This window comes from Cydia amplana, chromosome 24, assembly GCF_948474715.1.
Source record: "Cydia amplana chromosome 24, ilCydAmpl1.1, whole genome shotgun sequence".
Taxonomy (NCBI): Eukaryota; Metazoa; Arthropoda; class Insecta; order Lepidoptera; family Tortricidae; genus Cydia; species Cydia amplana.
Window position 1 is genome coordinate 4326482 of NC_086092.1, and position 14752 is coordinate 4341233.

General features: G+C 38.0%; 2 protein-coding genes across 3 annotated transcripts in view; one reads left to right on the forward strand and one right to left on the reverse strand.

Moving 5' to 3' along the window:
• The window catches only part of LOC134659132 (zinc transporter foi), a 52031-nt gene that overhangs the window by 9648 nt on the left and 27631 nt on the right, over positions 1-14752 (forward strand). The window contains exon 1 of one of the 2 annotated variants that reach the window (XM_063514756.1): positions 13073-13177. The exons of the other annotated variant lie outside the window; for it this stretch is intronic. The gene's annotated coding sequence lies outside the window, so the exon portion shown is untranslated. Of the gene's footprint in view, positions 1-13072; positions 13178-14752 lie in introns of those variants that run through there. 2 annotated transcript variants of the gene reach the window in all.
• LOC134659156 (GILT-like protein 2) overlaps positions 761-14752 on the reverse strand; it is a 186962-nt gene continuing 172970 nt past the window's right edge. Inside the window, exon 6 of the mRNA XM_063514785.1 lies at positions 761-772. The gene's annotated coding sequence lies outside the window, so the exon portion shown is untranslated. The remainder of the gene's footprint in view (positions 773-14752) is intronic.

Here is a 14752-nt window from a genome sequence, read left to right on the forward strand (position 1 = left end):
GGACTCGCATCCAGACCATAATTGTTAAAAACCGGCCAAGTGCGAGTCGGACTCGCGCACGAAGGGTTCCGTACCATTACGCAAAAAACGGCAAATAAATCACGTTTGTTGCATGGGCACCCCACTTAAACATTTATTTTATTCTGTTTTAGTATTTGTTGTTATAGCGGCAACAAAAATACATCGTCTGTGAAAATTTCAACTGTCTAACTATCATGAGATACAGCCTGATGACAGACAGACAGACGGACAGCGGAGTCTTAGTAATAGGGTCCCGTTTGTACCCTTTGGGTACGGAACTGTAAAGATAAAGATAAGATAAAAGATAGTTTATTCAAGTAGACATATACAATGCGCTTATAAACGTCAAATAAAGTTACACCGGCGCCAACCCTACACCTCTGCCCCGAGATTTAAATCCCCCTTCAATTGGAGGAGGGTATCCCAATATGGGACCGGCAAAAAAACTAAAGCCCATCTTCTCAAGCATCCGGAAAGCCAAATGCCAAATCTTGTCGTGACGCATTGTGGAACCCCTCTTGGCACTTGCCACCTGGCATGCCGCCTATTGGGTCACATTTAAAATCATAGGGGCCATTATAGCCATTATGACACATTCTTGCGCGATTGGCTGGTAGAATGTAAACAATTGTTATCAGTGTAAGAAATCGTTTTAATTAATATTTATCACGACTCGGAACATTGTAAATATATAACGCCAATAGATAGCCACGCCAGAGCATAATTTCATCTGCCATTGTTTTTTTTTCACACACTGTGATTTTTTAAATTGTCTATTACGGTTCTTGAGATACAGCCCGCTGACAAATAGACGGACAGTGGAGGTTTAAGTAGTAAAAGGATTCAGTTTATTGCCTTTCCGGTAAGAAACTCCAAAAAGTGTTCCAAATCCCTTAAAGGTACTAGGTAAGGTTCGCCTTTGTACTGCCTATCCGGTGCTATAAATTTATGTTTTGTACAATAAAGAGTTTATACATACATACATACCTACATTAGTAGTTTATGCAACAGTGATATAATAAGGGTTCTTAAAATTCAAGGGTCGAAGTTACAAAACGAGACGTAGTCGAGTTTTGTAAAAAAAGACCCGAGAATTTTAAGAACCAATTATGAGCTGTTGCATACATTACTTTTTCTATGACAGCTGCAAAAAAAAAAAAAATAACTTATTATTAAAAAAAAAGAGTTATTATTAAAAAAAAGAGTTATTATTTAAAAAAAAATGAGTTATTATTTAAAAAAAAAAGAGTTATTATTTAAAAAAAAAGAGTTATTATTGTAAATGAAAACATACCTCTTTCAATCAAGATGATCGGAACTTGTATCTTTAAAAAAAATAAAGCAGTTGTATTATACTCATAAGATGACTGCTAGCAGTCATCTTATGAGCCTATAGACAAATCATTCAAATGACATTGCTTTAGATATCACTGTCAGTCATTTAATTGACACATTTAAGTGCTGGAGTAGAAAAACATATTACAAATCCGCTTATGTATTTCCATTCTGCAGGAAAAACCACAGGTACCTACAGAAATTAATGAGCGTTTTCCAAAAAAAACATTGACTTCTTGGGCTAATTTTACTCAGAATCATTTGTACATTTACGCCTCATACGTAAAGAAATGGGTCCCAAAATTTTGTATGAAAAAATATTTTTACATTCATACAAATAAAAAAATTATTCATACAAAAATGTGACGATCTGGAAAGTAAATCTTGGGACACATTTTTTCATGTATAAGGCGTGAATGTACAAATGATTCTGAGTAAAATGAGCCCAAGAAGTCAATATTTTGAAGACATGAATGAATTGTATTTTTTTTTTTTTGGAAAACGCTCTAATAGCGTAAGATTATAATGGACACTTACATGAAATTTATGTAAATAATTCACGTTCAAAACTTATTTAATTTACATTACACCTAAGGAACAAGCAGACACAATCAGAACCACAAAGTAAATAATTCTAAGACAGAACTTTCTTCCGTAAGGAAACGCTAATCTATGCAAAAACATACAATATGAATTACCAAGTTACTATTACAGTTAATCAAATCCCTATCTATATCAACTTCTTTGGATAAATCCACATTATTAACGGAAAACTTACCTTTGTCACAAAATAACACAACAAAATTAACATAGCATGCGAAAAAATAAAAACTTAAGTGCAATTGTTTGAAACGAATCTCTTTTTAACGGTAAAATTAAGTTTGTTTACAACTAAACAAAAGGGCGCGAAACAATTTGTCCAATGAAGCGTTCGTTTACCGTTTAACTTTTAAACGTCGCGTCGTAACTAAGTCAATCAAAACATTTCAAAATCAACTCTGTAAGTTACTAGATAAGGTTCATATTTAAAGTAAATTAACAGGATGATATGAGTAAGACATCAATTTGAAACTAGAATAAAAACGCATCTTTCCGTCTTTTAAACGTCAGATGCCTTTAAATTAGTACATCGCAAAAAGAACTCTATTCACCGTTTAATTAAGGTTCACATTTCATGACCGGCTTCCGACTGATATGAGTAAGAAGTTTTAAATTGGAAGAAAAACAGATCCTTCCGTGTTCCGCGTTTAAATGTTTTAGTTCTTTTTAATATAAAATGGCGGTTGGGCGCTACAGCTTCAGTCTTGGGGTGGGTTTCATCCTTCGTGGTACTTGGATCTTCTCGATGCTTCCTTCGGTGAGTTTTTAAGTTAATGTTAGGGATGATAAAAAGAAAGTTCAAAGACGTAAAAAGAAAAAGGGAGTAAAATTTGCCCTTACAGTCCTTACACGTCACGGATCTTAACTTCAAAAAAAGTCAAAGTTTAATAAAACTTTCTCTAAAAAAATACCTAAAAATGGTAGGTGCCAGAGGCCAGAACTCTCCAAAAAATATTATGCACCCAGAAATTTAAAGTTATGTACCTCATTTTGTAATTTTATGCTAGGGTAGAGCAATATTTTAATTTGATATTTTCTTATCTACGTTTGTAAAAACCACTGCCCTGGTGGTACTGCATGCATTTCACATACAATTCAAAATTATACCCATCAGTCCATTACACAAAATGCAACATTAACTACATGTGCATTACCACAATTATGCACTAGGGACACATCAATGACGATATTAATTAATGTCATTATACTAAATTATGATAATACATAGTGTATTCTAGTCTAGGTTGTTTCGCTTTGAACCAGTATAACTTTACCCCTCTTAGGAATTTTTCTTACTACAATTGTCTTACACAAAATGTCATTAAAAATTAAAACTGAAACAATACATATTATCTTCAACATATTATTTGATACTCAAACGCAAAGCTTTGTTAAAATTATCAACAAAATACCCATTAAAAAAATTCAACGTAAGGTACCCGGATATTTGGGCCATCCTGTAAAGTGTTGGTGTATTAGTTTAATTCGGAAATTTCTCATATTATGATGTATGGGAATCGAAAATGTCGATTTCCAAAACGAATCTTTTCTTGGTTTCCTACGACATTTTGCTGAATATTTTCGAAAAGTTTTTGGAAACTGTCCACAACTTGCATGCCTATAGATTGTCTGGAAGAGATCGCTCTTTAGATAAGATCGCCTGTTGTCAGCCTCTACATTGAATCAATTGTTATTTTCTTTTGTACCTATCTTTTTACTGAGGTGTGCCAATAGAGAGCACCTAAGTATTCTATCTATCTATCTACCTATAGCAGGCGTGGCTCACTCCGCGATTTCGTCGCTTTGCTACAGGTAGCTACAAGTACATCCGTTCCACACCAATTTTGGTGGCTAGCCATAAGCCGCGCGTGGCGCTGCACGCTGTCGCCACCTAGCGGCCATATCTGTGCTGATCGTAACAGACGCGTTTTGTTAGAGAGTGAGTCTTCTGTACCTAGTACTATTATTTATTCTGTGCCTATAGTCACGCTTACACTGGTGTAATTATTAAGAGTTACAAACGAATGAAAACCCATGATGGCCATGATGTTAATCAGAGTATAATTTCCTTATTGGCCTATTAATTTTGTTTTGATTCGCTACTGGTTCAACAAATCACATAATGAGACAATTTGCTCGAAGATCGATTATTGCACAGTGTGCATTATATTACATACAAAACCGGGAACGAATGCTAGAGTCCGTGCGGAAAGAGAAGAGTCGTGGATTGTATTGGGCCCCATACATTCCACGACTCTTCCCTTTCCGCACAGACTCTAGTTTAGGAAAACATGTGGGTTCATCGTTAAGTATATCTAAAGGGGCCCCACTGATGATCAGTCTGCCGGACGATATCGGCCTGTCAGTTAGAACAAAAAGCTGACAGCTCCTCAGGAACTGTCAACTTTTTGTTCTAACTGACAATGACAGGCCGATATCGTCCGGCAGATCATCAGTCTCTTGTTTCATTTGTATTTTCTCAAAAAAATCCGATTAGGCGCCTATATGGCAACATTAGCAAACGTGGACGTTACTTTTGTGGAGCTAGGAAAAGTAGGAACAGGTTATAATAATGTAGGTACCTGTACCTACTAGGAGAGAATTTCTTAAAAAAATGCCTCTCTTTTTAAATGTGATTGAAGATTTCTGTAATTTTTGTTATTTCTACTCAGAGAATTACGTGCTCTTGCGATCCGAAAGGGGTAAAAAACATAATTCCTTATAAATATTTCGTATGGCGGTAACATAAAGGACTTTTCGAAAAGTGTATGGAATTTTTTGAGACATTTTCTTTCTCTGTTGAGATGGAAAGAGCTCGTGATTCTGAGTGACAACATAAACATATGAGCAATTACGAAAAAAAAACCCATTAAAAAAGTTTTTTTCAAAGAAATGCTCAAGTAAGAAAAATAACGGCGCATCAGCATTATCACATGAACTTAAGGTTCATTTTCGCCTAGCCTGTATCATTTTACACTACACGTTTAATAATGTATACTTAATATAACGCATATAATAAGCGCATCATATGTCCATAACATAGGGTTCACGGAACCGTTGAATATCACGTTCTGCCGATATATGATCGCGAATTACGATACTTTATGATTTCGTCTACAGTTTATACCTAACTAGCGACCCGCCCCGGCTTCGCACGGGTTAAGAGCCAACAGGAGCTAAGATTTAAATATTTTAGGTAAATATACCCATCTCGCTAACGGAAGCGGCTCCTAAAACTAGTGCGATAAGGACAAGGCGAAAAATCCTGCGTAAAAATCTCAAAAATCGAGGTTTCGTACTCGACTGTTTCCTCCTCCAAAACTTAACCAATCGTAACCAAATTTGGAAATCTAAATGATTATGACATTATCTGTGTCGGACCGTTTTGCTTTTTTGACTAATTGATGTCAGTTTTGAATAGCACGCCTCTCATTGCGGCATAGTCAATTAGGTCATTTTGGCCATTTTTGAAGGGCTCTAGCGCCTTAAAAAACAAAAATATCAAAAAAAGCAAAACGGTCCGACACAGATATTGACAATATTAATCTGTGTTGAAAAATCATTGCTCTAACTTCAAAACCCACGGAGCAAACAGTCGAGTACGTTTGTATGGAGAAATGACCACTCCTGTTGGCTCTTAACAAATTATACACAAACCTTCCTCTTGAATCGCATCAAATTTAAAACGCATCAAAATCCGTTGCGTAGCTTTAAAGATGTAAGCATACATAGGGACAGATAGACAGCGGGAAGCGACTTTGTTTTTTTATACTATGTGGTGATATAATTTATTAGGGTTCCGTAGCCAAAATGGCGAAAACTGAACCCGTATATTTTAAAAGATGCGGGTTGGAAAACGCCGAAATGAGTAATTAAATTAAGAGGAAAGGGGACGACCGCTTGTTCATACAAACGTAGTCCCCATTTCCATCCCTCTCACTCTGGAATCTCTGGATATTAACATAACAGAATTTTTTTTACACAATTCGATGTAGATCTTTTACTCCAATGAAGGCGTAATTAGTGTGACAGAGAAAAATGCCCGCAATTTGCGTACTTGGATTTTCGCGGTTATAGTCCAACTAGCTTTTGCCCGCGACTTCGTCTGCGTGGAGTTAGTAATTTGGGTAGCTTATTTTTACCCAATCTGCTTTTAACAATTCCCCATACAAACATCCACCCCCCTTAAAGGGAGATTTTTGGGATAAAAACTACGCTATCTCCTTCCCCGGGAATTAAACTTTCTCCATACCACATTTCAACTAAATCGCTTCAGCGGTTATTGATTGCCCATACAAATTTCCACCCCCTTTTTCTCCCCCTTAAGGGGTGAATTCTCAGATAAAAACTACCCTATGTCTCCTCGGGACTGAAACTATCTCCATACCAAATTTCAACTAAATCGGCTCAGCGGTTAAGCGTGAATAGGTAACAGACAGACAGACACACTTTCGCATTTATAATATTAGTATATATGGATATTGCAAGTACACGTGCACTTTTTCCGCCGTCTGTCCGTACAGTTCGTCGAACCGCGACTTCTCAAGTTGAAGGACGGACGGACAGACGCGTTTTTATAGATATTTGTACAGTACAGTCACCAGCTGCGTTGGAAGCCGCTTATAATATACTCTTAACAATAAAATCGCGTCAAGATCATTTTGAATATCTCGCCCGCTTAGCAACTATTAGCAACAATTAGTTTTTAAGTCATTTACATATAAATAAAAGGAATATATTTATACTTAACTTTAATAAGTGCCTACTGCCTACGTATTTTAGAGATGGTACCTACTTTAACATACAATTTATTTTATAAATTACTAGCGACCCGCCCCGGCTTCGCACGGGTTAACAAATTATACATAAACCTTCCTCTTGAATCACTCTATCTATTTAAAAAAAACCGCATCATAATCCGTTGCGTAGTTTTAAAGATCTAAGCATACATAGGGACAGACAGCGGGAAGCGACTTTGTTTTATACTATGTAGTGAAGCATATTTATCTGTTTACCGCTCTTAAGTGTATTTATACGAATAGACAGACAAAATGTCTAAAGCCCACATAATAATAAGTCAAGTATCATTAAACCAAGTCTTATCAACACCGTATCTAATGCCTTCGTAATAATTCGCATTGCATCAACTGCAACACCACTTTTGCAATGTCATCACAATTCACGTGCATGCCAATAATGCATAAGTTATTCTCGATTCGTCTCCCTTACTATCAAAGAATAAAGAATTCTTTGTTTTATTCTATTGTGGATATCTTCCTCATAGATGCCTATAGAGGCCAATTCAAACTTACATTGTAATATCTAAATGATGTCAGCCGCCTGTGCGTCACGCTCGCGTTGTGTTGTAATCTTGACGGAGATGCTTAATTTTAGACAGAGCGACTGCTAAATCTTTTTCCACTAAAAGTTGGCTACTTCATTCAAGAGGGCTCTTGCACATTTAAACTCAAGTTGAAGGCCAATTTGGGTGTTGGTCTGCTCCGTAAGGCAACCCGTAAAAAACTGCGATGGAATATACGAGGGGCGTTCAATATATAATGAGAATGAGATGCAAACTCTTTAAATATTAGGAAAGTAAATACTGGCCGACAAAGCTAATCTACCTAGCTGATTGCCATGAAAAAAAAAACGAACTGTTCTTTGTTTAAAAAAAATACGGCGATTTCTTTGCGATGCTATTGAGTACGTTAGCGAAAATGGAGAAAATTGAACTGCGCGCCGTTATCAAATACTTGTGTTTGAAATTTTTTTCTATGGACCAAGTCAATTTAGATTTACGGGACACTTTAAGGTCTAATGCTCCTCCGTATTCGACAGTCGCACGTTGGTGCGCCGAATTTAGACGTGGAAGAACATCGACCATGGATCACCCCCGCTCCGGACGCCCTACTACAGCAGTAACTGAAGAAATTGTGAAAAAAGTTGAAAACTTAGTTTTGGCGGATCGTCGTGTCACGGTTCGTTTTATTGCTGAAAATGTAAAGATTTCAACGGGGAGCGTGCATAATATTTTACATGAACCCTTGGGTATGAAAAAGGTATCAGCGCGTTGGGTACCCAGAATGCTTACTGACACGCAAAAACAAACTAGAGTCGAGATTTGTCAAGAAGCTTTGGACCTGATACAGCAAGACCGGAAAGTTTTTTTGGCGCGATTTATAACAATGGACTAAACATGGCTCCATCATTACGACCCTGAAACGAAACTGCAGTCTATAACATGGAAAAGGCCATCATCTCCAACTCCGAAGAAATTCAAGGTGGGCCCATCTGCCGGTAAGGTCATGGGCTCTGTTTTTTGGGATGGTAAAGGGGTCGTAATGATTGAGTATCTCGAGCATGGAGCCACTATTACGGGCTCTTTATATGCCAAACAAATAGCAACATTGCGCAATTAGATCCGTGAAAAACGGCGAGGTAAACTCTCGAAAATTGTGTTGGTCCATCAGGACAATGCACGGGCACACAAGTCCGCCGTTGCAATGGCTGCGATACGTGATGCTGGGTTCGATATCCTTAAGCATCCTCCGTATTCACCAGACCTCTCCCCTAGTGATTTCTACCTATTTCCGAGATTGAAGGAATACCTAAGAGGCAAGAAATTTGAAGACGACGACGCGGTAGTCGCTGCAATACAAGATTTTTCAAGTACTCAAGATGAAACCTTTTTTAGAAATGGAATTTTAAGTTTAGAAAAAAGATATACTAAGTGTATTATGCTAAAAGGTGACTATGTCGAAAAATAAAATAACATTTAATAAAAGTTGTATATGACATACTCATTCTCACTTTTTATTGAACGCCCCTCGTAGGTATAGGTACCTTAAAGCGTTCCATTCCAAAATTAGAAATTTAAATAATTTTAAAATTTATTATATTGTGGTAGGAATGTATGTTGATAATTGATGTTATGTATAAGCCGATTGAAAGTAGACCGTCACTACTATAATGATTGATGTATAAAAACTGTTGCAGCACAATTACCACGCACATTTTACGGTAACCTAAGTGACGATATTTTTTTAAAAACGTGTTTATCCAAAATTTTACAACCAAGTATTTATCAAATTCCTGGGCCCGTTTTTCAAAAGCTTGTAACGTGTAATACAAACGGATGTCACTTCACACTACAAACTGTTGTTAGAAAGGGACTTCCACTTGTATTACAAGTTACAAGCTTTTGAGAAACGGGCCCCTGGCCTATTCATAAGAAAGTAAGAAACACGCATAATTTAATTGTGTCCCGAAAACATACATCTCCCAATCTGGGAAATCCCCAAAAAAAACCCGGATGATAACACGTTCCATTTTACTCCCAATTATCACTGCTCTTTGCCCCATAATCTGCCTATTGATAACTGTAGGCATATAAGCGCGACCACTCTGCGCCATATTATACTCTGAGTAACGCTCGTTGCGGTAACGCGTCGTTATCCGTTATAGATAACTCGCGGCCCTGCGTCGGCGCACGCGTTCGTTCCGTTCCGAATTTGAATTTTTAAATATTTTCTTAGCTGTGCTTTTTGACGGTTTTTTGTGTTTGTAAGTACTTATATTGATTTTTTTATTTTTATTTTTGCTTCTTTAGTTATGATTTTATAACTATGTGCACTTTTTTTCCTTTTGGGGTAATTCCTCTAATTTCGTTTTTTTTGCGCGTCCATCTAGGTTTGAAGGAAAGTGTAGTAGATTTGAAAACAAGTTACAGATTTTCCAATTTACATGTGAAATAAACTTTACAATTTCGAACCTTTGCGCGGCTACCACCAGTTTGACACTAACATTGCTAGCGTGTGGAATCGCAGACGTTAGCGCACTCGTGGTAAGGCTACTGTAACTTAATGATATTAATAGATTTTTATTTATAGTCAAGTTTACAATACAATTTCATAAGTACTTTCGGCCTTTTGGCTAAGATCAAAAAAAATCATAAGTACTTCATTGGTGTAATCCTTATTCCGGTTTTACCTACTAGTAAGTAGCCCAACTCTATTACGGCACATCACTTTGTTTTTGTTGACTCTCAATAAATTTTGTTATTTTATTAACTCGATTGGCAAGTTTATTTACGGATTTGTTTCTTGACACAAACACCCAACTTTTAATTCACACTTTATGGCTACTGGTCGCGTAAATAAATTAGTCCTCGTTTAGTAGTAATTACAAAAGTAAATCCGTTCCAATCTTGGAGTTTATTATACAGGGTGTCTCTGACCATGGGGTTTTAAATCCAGTGCTCGATTCTACTCTCTAAACTGAGCTACTTTTATTATGGCACCAACCCCGACATCCCGAAATTTTTATTTACTTTTTCATACATTTTGGCTGATGAGATGTCAACGTTTTCTATGGAAAAGCAAAAAAAAATCCCCGATTTTAGGGTTGGTCCCATAGTAAAAGTAGCTCAGTTTAGCGAGTAAAATCAAGCCCTGGATTTAAAGCCCCATGGTCGGAGCAGAGACACCATGTATATTCCATGAAGAATACACAGCAACATTTATAAATACTAGAGCCAATTCCTGGGTAAACTTGAGGTACTTCGGCCGTTCCGATCAGGGATGTTGCGGATGCCGATTTTTTGACATCCGCGGATGCGGATGCGGATGCGGATTTTTAAAGGCTCACATCCGCGGATGCGGATGCGGATGCGGATGTCAAGATAGTACCATAAAAAACGTCAAATATTACATTTTAGTAATTTTTATTTCAAAAAACCGGCCAAGTGCGAGTTGGACTCGCGTTCCAAGGGTTCCGTACATTAAGTCCCACTCACGCTTGACTGCTCATTTCTAATAGGTTTTTTTGGTTAATGACTAAATTACCTAGCAGTCTAGCACTTACGCCAATGCTAAGACGTTCCTGTACCGACCTGTTCCACATCCGCATCCGCGTTAAATCCGCATCGATTTTATGCGGATGCGGATGCGGATGTTGAAAATCATGCGGAAGTTCCGCGGTTGCGGATGCGGATGCGGATATTCGCAACATCCCTGGTTCCGATATATCTGATGGCGACTGTACATATCAGATTTTTACAATCCACAGCATATATGGGGCCGTTTATAAATCAATCTTTTCATAACGTACTAAAAATAAACAATCAAAAGACTCGTTGATTCTAATCTAGATATTTCTCGGAACGACCTATACCTACATCTACAATTAAAACGCATCAAACAATATTGAAACTTATCCACAAGTACTACGTTTCAAAATCAATTGACAAAACTAAATAGATAATATCTCAATCGAATTTATTGAAAAATAAATCTTCTAGCTATAAATTTTAAGCCTAATTTCATTTGAAAATAACTAAGAAGAATCCCGGCTATTAATGATAATCTGTCAAGGTGAAGTGTATCTTATGTAATAGTTTCAAAGTGCATTTTTGTATGGTGTTAGTATTTATAAAAGTTGAATGTTACGGTCAAGGTCTTATTATCTCTTAAAGCTTTTCTTCGAAATATGCGAATATATGATCTTTGGGTACTTCAAGAGAATACTCTGTACCCGTACCATGTGTGTCAGATCTGACATATACGCTAACGTCTACGTAATTTACTTTTCTCTTCTCGATAGCGTTTATGTCAGTGCCAAACTGGTGGTAGCTACACTGAGAAAAAATCCAAGTGTCCAAGTCGGAGGTATAGAACCCCTAGTGTAAATTTCATTCAATAGCGTGACGAACGTTCGCGTTTGCGTTGTCTATTTTTGTATGGGATTTTGAACAGCCCGCCAAGCGGGACGTTTTGGAAACTCAAAATCCTATACAAAATGACACCACGCTGTCGGATGCAATTTACACTACGGAGGGTACAGAAATTATTTATTTCCTAATTTCATTGTTGTTTATGTACTGTCACCATCATATATATATGAGAAGAAGATAATGTATGAGACTGTAGGTACAGTCGCCATCAGAAATATCGGAGCGGCCGAGGTGCTCACAAATATCTGAACTATCAAGTTCTATTGTCAAGGCGTTAGAGTCGTGTTCAGATAATTTTGAGCACCTCGGCCGCTCCGATATTTCTGATGGCGACTGTACCTACAGTCTCATACATTATCCTTCTAGTAACGCTCGTAGCGGCCGTTATATCCGTTACTATACAATATACTTCCTGCGGTAAATTCCATACATAAAAACTTGTATGATTTCATACATTTCCTTCCCTAACGACGATAACGGGCTAACGACCAAGGTCATACAGCAACAAATTTTGAGATTTGCTGGGTGTCAGTCTTTCCGTCACCACAGTCTGTACGGCTACCATCAGTTTGTCACTGACATAAACGCCATCGAGAACGTAATTTACTTTCTATGCATCTCGCTCGTACTCGCATATTAGTGCAAGCGAGATGTATAGAAAGTAAATTACGTTATCGATAGCGTATATGTCAGTTTTGACACTGTCAATGACTCATGGTACGGGCTCCGTTTATGTAATTAAAAATGTGTATAAAACGCGAGTTAGTTGTTATACGTTAGGGCACCACAAAAACTACAAATTTAAGAAAATGTTTCTCATACACGGGTCACTTGCACCATTCACTAACCCGGGGTTAACTAAACCTGAAGTTACCATGGTTACCAGTACAATTTGACATTGGGTTAACGGTTTAACCGGTTAACCCCGGGTTAGTGGGATGGTGCAAGTGGCGCTTAATAGCCGTGCCCCATTTATCAATTCCACCCTGTAGTGGCTAAAACACTGAAACACATCATTTGAGTCGTGGAAAAACCACTACAAAATCACTAACATACATCATCGTAACGACGCTACGCCGTTAAACGAAATTCAATTCACGTGCCTATAAATATACCGTGACGTCACTACCTGCGCAAACGCAGATCCTGCCGCGCAAGCTGAAACAGACCCTGTTTATATACCGTTAGAGCTCATTTCAGATTGACCGCGTTTATCATTTCACATTTACCTTAAAACAAATGGGAATCAACTGTTTGCTTCACTTTTAAGGTATATTTTCGATTGACACGGGAAACATCTTGATATAATTTATTTTGTCGCTTTGCAATGGAATATAGACTCAGTTACTTTGAACTTACGGTCGAATTTGGTTTGTTTAGTGTTGTCCGACATGAAATAATGGAAGTTATGCGTTGTATTGACTCATTCGTTAGATTTCAGTGCGTTACGCCGACCGTGTATTGTTTTAACGAGACCAGCCCGAGTTTGTGGTAAGACTTTGATACAATTATTATGATTTGCTGCTGCGATGTCCATAATACTAGTATAATGGACGGTGGTAATATACGCAAATCGTACTTAGGGGTCGTCCATTAATTAGGTAAATCACATAACATTTAGAATCTTCAAAATCCCATACAAAATGGCGCATAACGCCAACGCGAACGCACCTCACGCTATCGAATGTTAATACACTAGGGGGCCGTTTCTCAAAAGCTTGTAACTTGTAATACAAGTGGAAGTTCCTTTCTAACAACGGCTGTCAAAAAGTGACATCCGCTTGTATTGAAGGTTACAAGCTTTTGAGAAAGGGACCCTAGGGGTACAGTCTGTTTAACTGTGGTTGGTTCAACTAGCCCTAAAGGGGCCCACTGATTAACAGTCCTCCGGACGGTATCGGCCTGTCAGTTGTTCAGAACTGTCAAATTTTTGTTCTAACTGACAGGCCGATACCGTCCGGCGGACTGTTAATCAGTGGGCCCCTTTAGTGCGCAGATATCCGTTTATCATGTGTTCGTAACATGGTGCTCTCATCTCAATAACATTCAGCACTAAGATTAGATAGTATCTTATCGAAGTAAACCACGACACGACACAGAAACAAACAATACAATTTTCAAACAAAATACTATAGATTATGTTTAATAGAAATGGGTCTCAATTTCAAAGCAATTTTTTACTGCGAGTAAGCTCTCAAGGAGTAAATAGCACAAAAATTTGGGACCTAAACATCTGTTCTGGTAATAATTGTGTCCATTCTCCGTCTCCGTTATACGTTGATAATCATTACTATCTGTAAAAGATGCCACAAAGCGTGGCCATTTTACAATAAAGGCAACATCTGCTGAGAAAGGTTCACAAAGCCCCCGCCATAAGGCCATAATAAAGAAATAAAGCCCCATTTAGACGGTTCACGAAATTGGTATTTCTTCGAACGACTGAATTCATTGTACTCTGTAGTTAGCAATGGATCGAATATTGCACGCAAATTCTGAACCGTCTAAAGTCCAGGGCTCTACTAACCGCGAAAATCGAAGTTTGCAAATTGTGGGCATTTTTCTCTGTCACTCTAATTACGCTTTCATTGGTGTAAAAGAGAAAGATCCCCGCAATTAGCGAATTTTGGTTTTCGCGGTAGCCTCTCAGAGCACACCGTCTGCGTGTGTGTAATAGACGTGCTCGTGCGTGTGCGCTAAAGTGTTGCAGCCGTGCACGCACACGTCACGCAAGCAGTGTGCCGTCTCTCATAAGGTTCTATATATTACAGAGTGCATGTCTACGCACACGCGTCCGGTGTGCACAGGCCTCAAATGGGGCTTGAGCCACATTTGAACACGTGAAAGATAGGTAATACCTTTCCACCTACTATTGTTATCAACTTATCAGTGCGATAACAAAAGAATAACGACGTTAGCTGTTAGTTTACGGCGTTAGTGTTATGATGAATTACCCGTATTGTGTGTACATTTCACGTTTGTACAGTCGCTATCAGATATATCGGAGCAGCCAAGGTGTTCACAATATCTGAACACGCACTCTGACGCCCTGACAATAGAGTGGGGCGT